Source organism: Sminthopsis crassicaudata, chromosome 1 (assembly GCF_048593235.1).
Source record: "Sminthopsis crassicaudata isolate SCR6 chromosome 1, ASM4859323v1, whole genome shotgun sequence".
NCBI classification, from domain to species: domain Eukaryota; kingdom Metazoa; phylum Chordata; class Mammalia; order Dasyuromorphia; family Dasyuridae; genus Sminthopsis; species Sminthopsis crassicaudata.
The window spans coordinates 504,901,045-504,916,727 of NC_133617.1; positions in this window are offsets into that span (position 1 = coordinate 504,901,045).

Genomic DNA, 15,683 nt, shown 5'->3' on the forward strand with positions numbered 1-15,683 from the left:
CAGCTTGTAACTTTAATTGAAGCCCTGGGTAATCTCTCACTTATGATGAAACTGAGCTCCCTTTATGGTTTTTAAAAAAGCTTTCCTCCCAATCATGCATTCCCAGTAATTCTAGGAAGAGGAAAAAAAATCTTTTGTGCTTTTTTTTTCTCCTGTTAGGGTGGCCTGACTTATTTACTTGCCCACTATACTTCAGTTCTTTAAGTGGAAACAAAATATTAGATGTAAAAAAATAAAAAAAAATATTTTAAAAGGGTAATAAACATTTATATAAGTATACAAGTATACAATTGACTTATTTTTGTTGTTGAGTTGTTTCAGTCATGTCCAACTAGCTTTGACCCCATTTGAGGTTTTCTTGTCAAAAGAACCAGAATAGATTGTCATTTCCTTCTTTGACTCATTTTTCATCTGAGGAACTGAGGCAAACAATATTACATGATTTGTACAGGTTCAGATGGCTAGTGTCTGAAGTCAGATTTGCAATGCGTTATGAATCATGTTGAGAGAGAAAAATCAGAACAGAAGAGAAAAACTGTGGGATAGATTAAAAAAAAACAGAAAAAAAGAAGTGAACATAGTGTGTGTTGATTTACATTGTTTTCTTAGATCTTTTTTCTAAATGGAGATGGCATTTTCTGTCTGAAGTCTATTGGTATTCCTTTGGATCATTGAACTGCTGAGAAAAATACACCCTTCATAGTTCATCATCTCACATTATCGCTATTATGTACAATGTGTTCCTGGTTCTACTTGTTTTGCTCAGCATCAGTTGATGTAGATCTTTCCAGACCTTTCTATAGTCAGCTTGTTCATCATTTTAATAGAATGATAACATTCCATTGCCTTCATATATTACAGCTTGTTCACCTATTCCTCAATTGATGGGCATCCACTTTTTTTCCCCAATTTTTTGCTACCATAAAAAGAACTGCTACAAACATTTTTGCAAATATGGATCCTTTTCCCTCCTTTATGATTTCCTTGGGGTACAGACCCAATAATAGCACCGCTAGGTCAAAGGATAAGCAAAGTTTTATAGCCCTTTGGGCATAGTTCCAAATTGCTCTCCTGAATGGTTAGATCGGTTTTTTTTTTAAATTTTTTTATTATTATAGCTTTTTATATTTTTCATCTAAAAGTGTTAGAATCAAGAGATTTCTAATTAAGCAATTAATTAGAACCATAGATTGTTTTTACAACTCCACCAACATACCTGGTTATTTTCTATGTTAGGATTAATCATTCAGCAAGTATGAAATAACTTTGTTTTTTTTTCAGTTTTTTAAATTAATATATCTTCAACTCTTAAGCAGAGAAGTGGTTAGGGGAAAAGTTATATATAAAACTTAATCTAGAGGATCAACCTAAGGGGTCCATTTTCCCCAATTGTACACATTACTGTCTTTATGGCCATTTTGGAAAGAAAAGACTTTGAATTCACCCTTATTTCAATAGGAGAGAGATAAAATTTCTCACGTCAAAATTAATAGTGTGTATATATGTGTGTATGCATACACACATATATATGTACATATAATTGTTTAAAATTATTAAGGAATTATGATAAAGATCTTATGCCTGTCATATATGTAGTTATAAATTTACTTACATATGAGTTTTGTTTCCCTTTTACAAAATCATCTCCGATTTTTAAAAAATTATGTTTGTGCCCTATTTAACATTGAATAAATTGCCCACAGAAATTTTGTAGCAGCGAATATGAAAAATGTCATTAATGCAGATAGCATTTGTAAGTTATTTCTTAGCACAAATAACATTCCCCTACCCCCTCTCACCAAATGGAACTACAGATAATTGGCTCATTGACTCCTCACTTGGAATCTGGTTTATGTCAGATAGTGTATGAAAGAATGTGTGAGGATTATAAACATTTGTTATCAGTCTACTCTAAAAATGGTCCAATTTTGAGTTACTGGTGATTGACTCAGAAAAAAAAAAATCTTCCATTTCTCTGAGACGAATTATATATAGTGTAACCACAGTGAGGAATCATTCACTTAGGATGGCAGTTGTTTGCATGTATGGTACAGGGCTAGCTGTTGTGGTTGGCCAAGTTTGTGTTCTTCTTTATATTCTAGATATTGCTTATTGAGTAAGTGTCCTACCCAAAGTCAATTAGCAATTAAGGGTGCTCTTAAGCACATAGAAAGGCTATGTTCTTTCATCCAGACATAGGGGACTTAAAAATAATTTTGCACTCTAGTTATACTTAATTTCACATCTCATCTGGCAAGATTTTTTCAAAAATCATGGAAGAGTAAATGTGCATGTTTTATCCTCTTAAGTGTCAGATTGTGGTGAACTTTGAAAACATATTTGCCAATTTGCTTTCCTTGGGCTTTATTCCCAAAGAAAGTTTAGCTGAATTTACATATTGCTCTGATGTTTACCTTGAAAGATATCTTTATCCTTGAAAGATACAACACAACACTGAATTTCCTTAGGAGAAGTTTATTCTAGGCATAGGTCCTAAACCAAGCTACCCACATCATTCTTTTAAACTCTTCTGCAGGGTAAAGCTCATTTCTTTTCCATCTGGAAGACATTACTGAGACAATTCAAAGCAATAGGCCCTTATTACATGTATCAACATCCTGGTTTACAATGCACCCCTGGATTGATTTCATCAAAGGAAATGAAGGCTAATGAAAAGATGAATTCTGGAAGCAGAATATTTCCTGACTGAATTCCACCAATCTTCTAGATATAGAAGGGGAAAAAAAAGTTTTAATTAGGACTATAGATTAAAATTTAACCTGGGTATTTGAGTTTATACCAAGGAATCCCACAGTTCAGATTACTAGTTTATTACAATAGAGATACAGAAATACAGAATGTAGACAATGCTCTACATTAAAGAGAGCTATTAGTGTTTTTTTTTCCTCCATCCTAGGACAACATAGGGTATTGTGAAATTGGACCTTTTGAAAATTTGATTTTTCTTTGTGATGATATTTGCTCTTTCATTTTAGATAAAGAATTAACCACGTAGATAATGGAAGGTCAAGAGTCTATATAAATTCAAAAGTCCAAGAGTTGAATGAGTCTGTGCTTGATTTTGCAACCATATCACTAGGAATTCCCAGAGAAGTGAGAAGTGTTCTTTGAGCCCCATCACAAAAGAAGTAATGCTGCATTTGGTTGTGATCTGTATAGTATGAATGCTATAGGGAACCTATACTAAAGCCTGAGGTGGGATAGGGGTTATTATTCCCAAGGAATAGAGGAAAAATGTTTACACTTCTGTTGCTATTAGGCTTTCAAAGTAAATATCACTTTGTAAAAGGATAATTGATAATAATTGTTTAAATGGAATTGAGACAAGTCAGTGGTGGCTACAAGTGAAGATGACACAAGCACACACACATGCCACACACAGAGACATAAATACACATACAGAATTGAGTTTTGACAATTATTGGTAAAGACACAAAATCTTCTCAGGATCATCCCTAGGATTCTGAAGACTAATTTGTATGTGGTTTTGCTCAAATAATGAATCTATAATACTTGTGACATACAGATGAGGAAACTAAGACTGAGAAGTTATGGGGATTGTTCATGCTCAACGAGCTATTAAATGTCTAAGGGAAAATTTGAAATCAAGTCTTTCCAATTTGAATATATTTCAAGCACTCTATTCATTTTATTGTCCATCCCCCATTCCTACAACTGCTGCCTTAATAGGTCTATTTTCTTAAGGTTTCAGATCATTTACAAGGGACAAATTGATCCATCCAAATTTAAAAAGGAAAAACCTTTTTTTTTCCTTTCTCTTTTTTAACATCTCCTGATAACTGGGATCTTGGTCTCCAATTTAGTGTTGGCATTCTCTATTTGTCTTCTCTGGCTAGATTATAACTAATTAACCTCTGCTCTACTTGGAACTTAGAACAAGCTTCCAGGAATCTCAGAGTCTGGGATTCCCCCTGTTTTTATCAATTCTTTAATTCCTTCTACTCATTTTATTTTGCAAGGAGAAGAGAGAAGCACAGAAACAAAACTAACCCAGGGGACAAAAGTGCTATCTTTTAAGCCTAACAAGACAAATTCCTGTCTTTAGTGTATAAAAAATTTCAACTAGACTACAAATTTCCTTAAATTTCTTTCGTGTTTGTTTCTTAGGTTTCTATATGTTCTCAGAAGCTTTGATGCAGGAAAATGTTTCTAGAAATAAATACAGAAGTAAAGTTTATTTTTTTTTCTAGCAGCCTAAGAAAGAGGATTATGCTGTTTCAAACAGTTGTAGGGTATGATCTCTTTATAAAATACAGTAAGCATAACCCCATGGTACTCCACAATTAGATGGATAGATAGATAAAGCATTTATTAAACTCTTACTATACAATAAACATTGTGCTAAGTAAGTCCTGGACATTTTCACGATGACATATTATTGTTTATATCTCCCTTAAAAAGGAAATGTATAACTATGCGCTGTCCTACAGACCAACAGAAACATAGCTAATTGTCTGCTGAATCTTATCTTCATCTTCATAAGATAATAAGTAGATTTGGAGCTAAAAGGGATTTTAGAGATTATGGAGTTCTGTCCTTTTATTTTGCAGATGTGGACACCGAGGTCCAAAAGGTGAAGTAACAACTGACAAAATATTATAATTGTCCAAGATTCGAATTCTAAGTCCAGCACTTAATCTATTCTGATAAATTGTCTATTTTCAAGCAATGTACATCATAAATGTTTAGAATTGGAAACTATTTTTAAAAAGTCTTCCAATTAATGAAGAAACTGAGGTGCAAAAACATTAAGTAATTTGTTTAAGTGTAGTACAATTTGATGCCTTTATGCCTTAGTAACATACAAAATTCATAGACTTTTGACCTTCATTAATGCCCCAACGAAAATGAAAATATATTGATTGAATTGTTCAGAGAAAATTACAAAGCATTTATTTTTTATTTCTTTGATTCTAGATAGAATTTGAAGAACTGATTCAAGGGTATGCTAGTAAATATTTAACAAATAACATAACAACTCTTAAAAAAGTGTTCGGGAGGGGCAGCTAGATGGTGCAGTGGATAGAGCACCATCCCTGAATTCAGGAGGACCTGAGTTCAAATCTGCTCTCAGACACTTAATATTTCCTAGCTGTGTGACCCTGGGCAAGTTACTTAACCCCAGCCTAAGGGGGGGGGGGGAAGTGTTCAGGAAATACATTTTGTCTGATTTATTAACATTTTATTTATCACATTCTTAAATCTAACAATCCACAAAATGGCAAATAAAATCCTGTTTTGTAGTTTCTGAGATGTAAATTGTTCACACTGAAAATTTAACAATCAGCTCACTGGAGCAATTTCTAACTAGCTCTAGCACAACCTTGGACAGATCCTACTGATAAGGTATAACCAAATGTTGAGGTCTAGCTAAGGGATACCTAAATAAAAGTAGGATTAATTGAAGTCTAGTGGCAGGTTTGGGGTACAGGGAGTCAAATGGAACTCTCTTGCAAGGATTCAGCACAAGGGTACAAAGTTAAATGAGTTCTAGTTAAATGAATTTACAGGCTCGAAGACCTAGATTGATAAAAGAGGTTTATTGTAGGGTTTGGAAGTAAGGTTAAAGTCTGGTTAGTAAAAGGTATTAGATAAAGGAAGAAATACACCAGAAGTGGCAGACAGAGAGTCTGTGATGCAAAGTATGTTGCTAGCATGTTTCAATTCTGCCAAGAGATGATTCCAGCTTGGCTCTTTTATTTGCTTGAAGGGGCCTAGAATGGAGCCCAGGTTGATTCCTTGAGGGCCAGAACCCACCAGGTGGGGGTTAGGAAGGAAACCTGAGAAGATTATTAGAATGGGGGCCCAAACTGGCTCAGATTGGTATCTCTCCCCTTGGAATACAAAAGGGTGGTTTTGACCAGATCTTGTAAATCAAAGGTCAGTCCCAAAGGAAGTTGGAGATCAGAAAAGGAATCTTAAAGGAGCTACCACCTTCATCACTTCCATAGCTTATCTTGACACATTTTCTGCCTGGATAATACACTGAGCTGAGATGTTCCTTCCAATGGTTTTAAGTTTAGAATTCTAAGGAATTATAGAAAACTCCCTCTTCTATCTACTCCCTAGTCTGCAGAAACGTTCTCCCTCTTCTAAATTTATTGGTCTCTCTTGGGTTCATAGAATAATTCTGCTAAGTAGAAGAGGATGCAAATCTACCATTTTCCCCTTCCTTATTTTTCATTGCTAATGTTTCATTGTTGCAATGTGCCCAGAGGCATTAGTGAAGGCTATACGTCTATAAATAAATATGGGATAAAATTTTATTTATATTGTTAATAGGGTACTTCTATTTAGTTAAAAACCAGTTGGGAATCTATGTGTTTTCCCTCAGATAATTGTTTATATATACTTTTTTTTTAAACAATATATCCTTTCAGTTGGCAGGAAAATACAAAATTTTTCCTTCTATGAGAGATGTTTGCTAATTAGAGGTGCTTTCAGATGTGAGAACTGGAATTTTGAGATTCCATTGTCTCCAACTCAGCCTGTAGTCTTCTCCACAACTTTAAAATTCTAAATAAGACTACAAAATCCCAACAAAAAAACCTGACTATTCATCAGAAGTTGATAATGAGAGATTCTTCCCCTTCCTCACCCTATTCCTGGTGGTCTAGTTCTCAACAGGCATAGTATGCCCATTCTCCTAGATACTGAAGTTCCTTCACACAAGAAGTAACTCAAAATTCTATTTTCTTTGGATTGTAGGTCCACTACCATTGCTAAAACTTGCTGATAAAAGATCTTATCACACTACTAGGATGAACAGGATCTATTAACTATAATCATTTTGATAAAGTAGATCAGGATACTTTATAATATTCCCTATCACTGATTCTTCTCCCATTGCATTCAGGACCATATCCATTAGTTCTGATCTATATTTGGCCACTAGACCCAAATGGCTCTGGAGGCGAAAGTGAGGTCCTTGCACAGCCTTCTCTCATTTAAATCTAATTCCTTTGCTTATAATGGCATCATATCCCTTATGTCAGGGTCCTCTTTAAGAACAAAGAGGACTTACTATCCCACCTTGCCCCAAGTAATTGTCCCTTGATCTATCATTAATTGCTGGACTTTGTCTTTCTATCTGGTTGGTATAAGCTAATGATCATTGGGTCTTTCTATCTGTCTTGCCACTGAACCATCCTTCATGTATTGTCCATGTTAATTAATATGTAGTTTTCTTTCAGGGCAATTAGGTGATATCATAAACGGAGTTAGGGAAACAGTTCAAATCTAGCCACACTTAGTGTATGACCCTGTATTACCCTATAGGGTAAATCAATTTACCCTATTTGCCTCAGTTTCTTTATTTATAAAATAAACTGGAGAAGAAAATGGTTAGCTATTCCATTATCTTTGCCAAAAAAAATACCAAACTGGGTCATGAAAAGTGCAACACAAGTGAAATGACTTAAGAAAATACAAAATTTCCTTTAGAGAAGAAATTAGTTTAATTTACAACTTGTATTCTTAACATTTAGCCTATTTCTCTGCTCAAAGCCAAATACTTAGTTTTTCCCTCCATTCCATTGTATTTGAAAAGCTTGGTTGACATGGTATATTAGAAGGTAGAAAGGAATAAGGTAGTGATAAAAGGAAGCAGGTGCCATAAACCAACTGGCAACTGTTTAAAAAAATTCAAATAAAGCAATTATTTGGGAACAGGCATTTAAAATGCAATTTTTTTCATCTTTGTCAATGGGCTATAGTAGAATGACTTACTATACATAGTTTATATACTTGAATTTAATTTCAATCTTCCATAGTTACTTGTGTAATAAATTGTATGATCTAATAGCTAAATATAGCTAGTATTTATGCAGTGACTGCTATGTGTCAGTCACTGTCTTAAGGGCTTTATTCATATTTTCTCAATCCCTATAGCAGTTATCCCATTTTGCAGCTGAGGAAACTGAGGGAGATAGATGTTAAGTGACTCAGAGTCATATAGGTAGTAAGAGTCTAAGAATGGATTTGAGCTTAGTCTTCCTCACTACAGGTCTAGCTCTCTATCCACTATGCCTCCTTGCTCATTAATCTTATAAGATGATTTAATTAGATCTTACAAGATGAAATTTAATGAGAATAAATGTAAAGTTCCACTTGAGCATATAAAATCAAATTCATAAACAGAAAGTCAGAGTCGAAAATAGTTTCTGTAAAAATGATTTTAGTAAAAATCAAGTTCAATATAAATCAAAATCATATAATATGATGAAAAAAGCCTTATGTTCTCCTAGACTACATAAGAGGTATAAAAGAGAGATGAGTCCTACTATAATATGGCCTGCAAACCACATCTGAAATACTATGCAGGAAATGGATTTCCTTTTCCCATGATGATGTTCTCAAGTATGATTGTAAGTACCTATAATAGTGAGGCAAGGGAGATGACATCTGTTTGGAAGAGGCTTAGGATATCCAAATTTTATAAAAAATTGTGCTTGACCGTAGACTAGTTGATCAGTGGAATAGGTTAGATTCAAAGGACAAAACAGTCAATAACTTTAATAATCTAGTATTTGGCAAACCTAAAGACCCCAGCTTTTGGGATAAGAACTCACTGTTTGACAAAAATTGCTGGGAAAATTGGAAATTAGTATTGCAGAAACTAGGCATTGACCCACACTTAACATCAAGATAAAGTCAAAATGGGTTCATGACCTAGACATGAAGAATGAGATTATAAATAAATTAGAACATAGGATAGTTTACCTCTCAGACCTGTGGAAGAGGAAGGAATTTATGGCCAAAGAAAAACTAGAGATCATTATTGATCACAAAATAGAAAAATTTGATTATATCAAATTGAAAAGTTTATGTACAAACAAAACTAATGCAAACAACATTAGAAGGGAAGTAATAAACTGGGAAAACATTTTTACACTCAAAGGTTCTGATAAAGGCCTCATTTCCAAAATATATAGAGAATTGACTCTAATAAGAAATCAAGACATTCTCCAATTGATTAATGGTCAAAGGATATGAACAGACAATTCTTAGAAGAAATTGAAACTATTTCTAGCCATATGAAAAGGTGCTCCAAGTCATCATTAATCAGAGAAATGAAAATTAAGATAACTCTGAGATACCACTATACACCTATCAGATTGGCTAGAATGACAGGGAAAGATAATGTGGAATGTTAGAGGGGATGTGGGAAAAGAGGGACACTGATACCTTGTTGGTGGAATTGTGAATACATCCAGCCACTCTGGAGAGCAATTTGGAACTATGCTCAAAAAGCTATCAAACTGCCTATCCTTTGACCTAGCAATGTTACTACTGGGCTTATATTCCAAAGAGATTTTAAAGAAGGGAAAGGGACCAGTATGTACAAGAATGTTTGTGGCAGCCTTCTTTGTAATGGCCAGAAACAGGAAACTAAGTGGATGCCCATTGATTGGAGAATGGCTGAATAAATTGTGGTATACGGATATTATGGAATATTATTGTTCTGTAAAAAATGACCAGCAGGATGATTTCAGAAAGGCCTGGAGAGACTTACATGAACTGATGCTGAGTGAAATGAGCAGGACCAGGAGATCATTATATATTCAACAACAATAGTATATGATGATTAATTGTGATAGATGTGGCCCTCTTCAACAATGAGATGAAACCAAATCAATTCCAATAGAGCAGTAATGAACTGAACCAGTGAAAGAACCCTGAGAGATGACTATGAACCACTACATAGAATTCCCAATCCCTCTATTTTTGTCCGCCTGCATTTTTGATTTCCTTCATAGGCTAATTGTATACTATTTCAAAGTCCAATTCTTTTTGTACAGCAAAATAACTGTTTGTACATGTATACATATATTGTATTTAACTTATACTTTAACATATTTAACATGTATTGGTCAACCTTCCATATGGAGGCAGGAGTGGGGGGGAGGAGAGGAAAAATTGGAAAAAAGCTTTTGCAATTTTCAATGCTGAAAAATTATCCATGCATATATCTTGTAAATAAAAAGTTATAATAAAAATTTTTGCTTGGACCAATTCTCCAGTTGATCAATGGTCAAAGAATATGAGCAGACAATTTTCAGATGAAGAAAGTAAACCATTTATAATCATATATAAATGCTCTAACTCACTATTGATCAGAGAAATTCAAATGAAGACATCTATGAGGTACCCCTACATAACTCTCAGATAGTCTAAGATGACAGGAAAAGATAATGATAAATACTGGAGAGTATTTGGGAAAAGTGAGATGCTAATATATTATTGTTGGAATTGTGAACTGATCCAGCCATTTTGGAGAGCTATTTGGAACTATGCTCAAAGGGCTCTCAAACTGTACATACTTTTTGATCCAGTAGTGTCTCCACTGGGCCTGTATATGCAAAAATATTTGTGGCAGCCTTTCTCATAGTGGCAAGAAACTGGAAACTGAGTGGATTCCCATCAGTTGCAGAATGGCTGAATATGTTAAAGTATATGAATGTTATGGAATATTACTGTTCTATAAGAAACAATCAGTAGGATGATTTCAGCGAGACCTGAAGAGACTTACATGAACTGATGCAAAGTGACATGAGTAGAAGCAAGAGAGCATTGTACATAGCAACAAGAACACTATATGATGATCAATTCTGATGGAAGTAGCTCTTTTCAACAGTGAAGTGATTCAGGTTAGTTTCAATGGTCTTGTGATGCAGAGAGCTATCTGCATCCAGAGGGCTGTAGGTACTGATGTGAATAACAACATAGTATATTCTTTTTTTTTTTTCCCAGGGCAAAATTTTTTGATGCTTTCAGTAACAAAAAACAAAACAAAACAAAACAACAACAACAAAAAAACCAACCTTCTCTAATTGGGTTGAAAAAGCCCACTGTATCCAGATTTTAAAATATTATGCATCCTTCTTCTTAAGTCTCTCAAATAAATATAGGGTGTCTCCCCCAAAAATGGTGCAGTTTTTTCCAATGTATAAATGCATACTTACACAATTGTCTTTTTGCACAAGAAAAATCAAATCAAATAACAAAAAAATAAGAGTGAAAATGCTAGGTTGTGAACTACATTCAGTTCCCACAGTCCTCTCTTTAGGGGCAAATGGCTCTCCTCATCAAAAAATCATTGGAATTGTTCTGAATCATCTCATTGTTAAAGAGAGCCACCAGAATTATCTTATAATCTTATTATTTCCTTATACAATGATTTCCTTGTTCTGATCATTTCACTTAGTATCAGTTCCTGTCTCTCCAGGCCTCTCTGAAATCATTCTGCTTATTGATTCTTATAGAACAATGATATTCCATAACATTCATATTCCCTAACATACATCCATTCTCCAACTGATGAATATCCACTCAGTTTCCAGTTTCTTGCCACTATAAAAAGAGCTGCCACAAACATTTTTGCACATACAACATAGAATTTTCACCTTTTTATTGTTGTTTGCATTTTGCTTTTTCTCATTTTTTTCCTTTTTGATATGATTTTTCTTGTGCAGCATGATAATTGTGGAAATATGTGTAGCATAATTGCACAGTTTAATATATATGTACACATACTGTGTAGGGAAGGGAATGAGGGAGAAAAATTTGCAAAACAATGTTTTGTAAGGGTGAATGTTCAAAATTATCTATGCATATGTTTTGAAAATAAAAAGCTTTAATTTAAAATGTGCTTGGATACAGGAATTACACCAGAAGATAATGACTTGCAAAGAGGATGTAAAGAAACAGAATTGGAACAGAATAGAAAGGGGTGCCTTGAGGTTTTCATGAATTTCTTTGGGCAGAGAGTCACATAGAAGTCCTAAGTCTTGGGAAATGGATAGCAGAGCTAATGTTGGAACTATAATTTATATCAGCCTCTAGACCAAGGAAAATAGGCTCTCAGGAAATCATTTCTTTCCTTTACAAAGGTTGGTTGCAAGAATTTGTATTGTTCCCATTCAATCTCTAACAAGTTTTCAGTTTGCTTTCAATTGTTTTCCTAGGTAAATCTCTAGGTATAGTAACATATTCAGATAGATCTGTAATCCCATAATTTAGAAAATAGAACTAATGATGGAGATCACAACATTTCTTTCTTTCCAATCCTGAAGCACTCTTATCCATTCCTTCCATGAATGATCTTTCATGAGCTCATCACAGAAATTTGTAATTGGTCTGAAGAATAATATAACCAAATTACTACTTAAATACTGCTGGTCCACATCCTCATTTCTTCTATCTTAAATTACCATTTAAGCCTACTGATAAATTTCATTCAAGACTCAGAAAAAACATACTTTTTTTGAAAGAAACCTCTCCTACTTCTCTTGTTAATGCCTTCCCTCTAAGATTATCTCTAGTTTTTTTTTTCTATATATCTTCTTCATACCCAGTTGCTTGCAAGATGCCCCATCCATTACAATATGAGCTTCAAAGAAGACAGGGATTATTTTTGCTTTTCATTGTATTCCCAGTGCTTAACATAGTGCTTGACATATTAGCATGTCCTTTATAAATGCTTATTGACTTAGTCTTCCTACCTTTGGTCTATTATATGTCTTCTCATAGCTTCAGCTTCAATTTATTCTTCACATGACTTCTGAAGTCAATTTCCTAATGCTATTTTGCTCCCATTTCACTCCTTTACTTAAAATGTTTCAGTTGCTCTCCAGGGCCTAGTAAATAATAATAAACTTTGATTGAGACACTCAAAATCCTTTAAAACTCTTGATATTTTCAGCTTTATTTCCTACTGTTCTCCTTCACATATTAAACAGACTCACTCTTTATTTCTCCTTAGCTGTCCTCTGCCATCACAAAATTTGTGTTCATTCTATTACTATGTCCTTAGTAGACTTCCCATTTTCAAATCCACCTGTTGAAGTATCTTTCTTCTTTCAAGGACAAATTCAGGGCCCCTTCTTTCACAAGACCTTTCTTGACTTCACAATGTGAAAGTGATCTCTCATTTCTTAAATTTTTTATTTGACTCTTTTTTTCAGATCTCTCCTTAGCACATCTCTTTCTCTCTCTTGGATTTTGAATCTTTCTGTATATGCCTTTTCCTCCTTTTGAAAACTAGATTGAGATAACATCTGTTTTTGCATTTCTTGTGTTGAGCACATAGTAAGTAAATTGATGAAGAGCATTGCAAGAAAGACTTATACATGCTATTCCTTATGTTAGAAGAATTTTATAAAGCTAAAGTAACTTGATTTCCCTCAAATTCAGTATTTTTATATCTATTTTATGTAAAATCTCCTTTAAGTTCATTGAGAAGCATTGTAGTGAATAGTTTTCAGAATAAAGTTTTATTTTTTCCCACAAAAGTTATTTTGAGTTCTATATCTGAATTTCAAAACAATAAAGAAAACATATTTATAAAAATCCAGAGACTTTGCATTGGGGGTCACGGCCCCAACTCCGGAGTAAAACAGGCCTTAGGTGACCAGCACTGCCTGTCCACTTGAATGGCAAAGACTGTGAGTAATGAGGGGCAAGAGCCAAGATTGGTTTGAGACTCTGCTTTATTACAAAGACTGCAAGTCCTTTTACCATCTTGGTGCCTGCTTCTACTTCCTACATCATAAGTAAGCACATTCTAACCTATAATAGATACATGATTCTCTATAGGAAATTACACATAGATATGATGTGTGCATTCCTTTCCTAATAAGGATATTCAAGGTACTCCCCTCCAGTCCAGCACGCCTCCCCTCCAAAGTCTGGCACACCTCTCCTGGGAACTGCCATGATTTTCCTTAAGATGGGACCCCCTTCCTCCCATCACTATCTTGTTCACTCTTACAAGACTACCCTCATGTTACCTGAGCTGTGCCCTGTGTGATGTCCAAGGCTGATGGGAGGAGGAGGTTGGCAAGTCCTCTTACAATTTTGTAGTTCAAAACAGAAAAGACAAAGAAAAACACTAATTGTCATGATTATTAAAATATCTTGGTTCCCATTTAGTCAGATAAATCAACTGAAAGTGTTAGTGTGGTAAAGTAGAATAAAGTATAGATTTGAAGACAGAGAACCTGATTACAAATTTCAGCTCTAATAGTTGTTACATATAGGCCATTGGGTAAGTCACCTAATTTTTATGATTTCAGTTTTTTTTTTCTATAGAATGAAGTCTTGTATTAGGTAAGATTTCAACTCTGTTTTTGTTCTTAAAATAGTTTCTTTCTGAAGCCCATCTTTGGGAAGGAAGGAATTCTTTATGTTTCAGGAACATTTCCCCTTTGAGCCCAGAGGCTAGATACCCTTTTCACAATTTTCAAAAAGACTTGTGTCTTGATAAAGTATAAGAACAATATGTATGACACAGTATATCATTCATTAGTAAGAACATCTGGATCTCTTAGGACAATTTAGATATAAAGGATTTATCATGGACACAGCTTGCCCTGCTCTTAAAAACCCTGACACTGACTCAATCAATCTGGCACTAAGAGGACAATCCTATTTCTAAAGTGACAGAAACTATTTGGAGCAGTGCATTCAGTTAGGAAAACTGACTATGAAATACACCAGGTAAGAAGAGGTGAGAGGCAGAAGCATAAATTTTTAAGAGCCTGGAATGGGTTAGATTGTTGACCAGAACTAGATTTCTAATGTTTTATTCCTACACAATGGCATAGCATTTCTTGGACAACTTCTCATTCATAAACCAGTAAAATAATCCCAACTTTTGATTTACAATTGTTCTTGCTATCATCAGTACTGAACCCAAACAAAAGAGCCTGCATAATACCTGCTCAGTGCATATGCCAAGATATTTGTACCAATTGGTGGGTTTAGTATCTACTGTGGATAATAAAAAAGTAGCACATGATTAATATAATTTTCAGTTGTAATGCATGTATCTGCCACTCTAAAAGAATATGAAATATGCTTCCATATTAATATTTGTCATGGGCCACAGGAGGATGGAGTAAAATAAAAAAAGTGATGGCTTATCTATAGTCATATGAAAAAATGCTCTAAATCACAATCAATGGGAGAAATGCATATTAAAACAACTATGAGGTACCACTACAGAACCTTTCAGATTGGCTAAGATGACAGAAAAAGATAATGATAAATGTTGGAGGGCTTATGGGAAATTGGGGCCCTAATGTATTGTTGATGGAGTTGTGAAATGATTCAGCCATTCTGGAGAGCAATCTGGAACTATGACCAAAGGGCTATCGAACTGTGCATAATCTTTGCCACTACTGGGTCTGTGTCCCAAGGAAATTATAAAGGAGAGAGAAAAGGACCTATTTGTGTAAAAATGTTTGTAGCACCTCTTTTGGTGGTAACAAAGAACTGGAAAAAAGAGTACATGTTCATAAATTTGGGAATGGTTGAATAAGCTGTGGTATATATAGGTAATATAATATTATTGCTCTATAAAAATGATGAATAAGATGATTTTAGAAAGGTCTGGAAAGATATACATGAACTGATGCTGAGCAAAACAACCATTGTTGCTTTGTACATTGTACACAGCAACTACAAGAATGTGCAATGATCAACTATAAAAGACTTGGTTCTCCTTAGTGGTTCTGTGATCCAAAGCAATCCCAATAGGCTTTGATAGAAAATGTCATCTGCATCAAGAAAAAGAACTATGGAAATTGAATGTAAATCAACTCATGCTATATTCAAATTTTTTCCTATTTTTTTCTCTC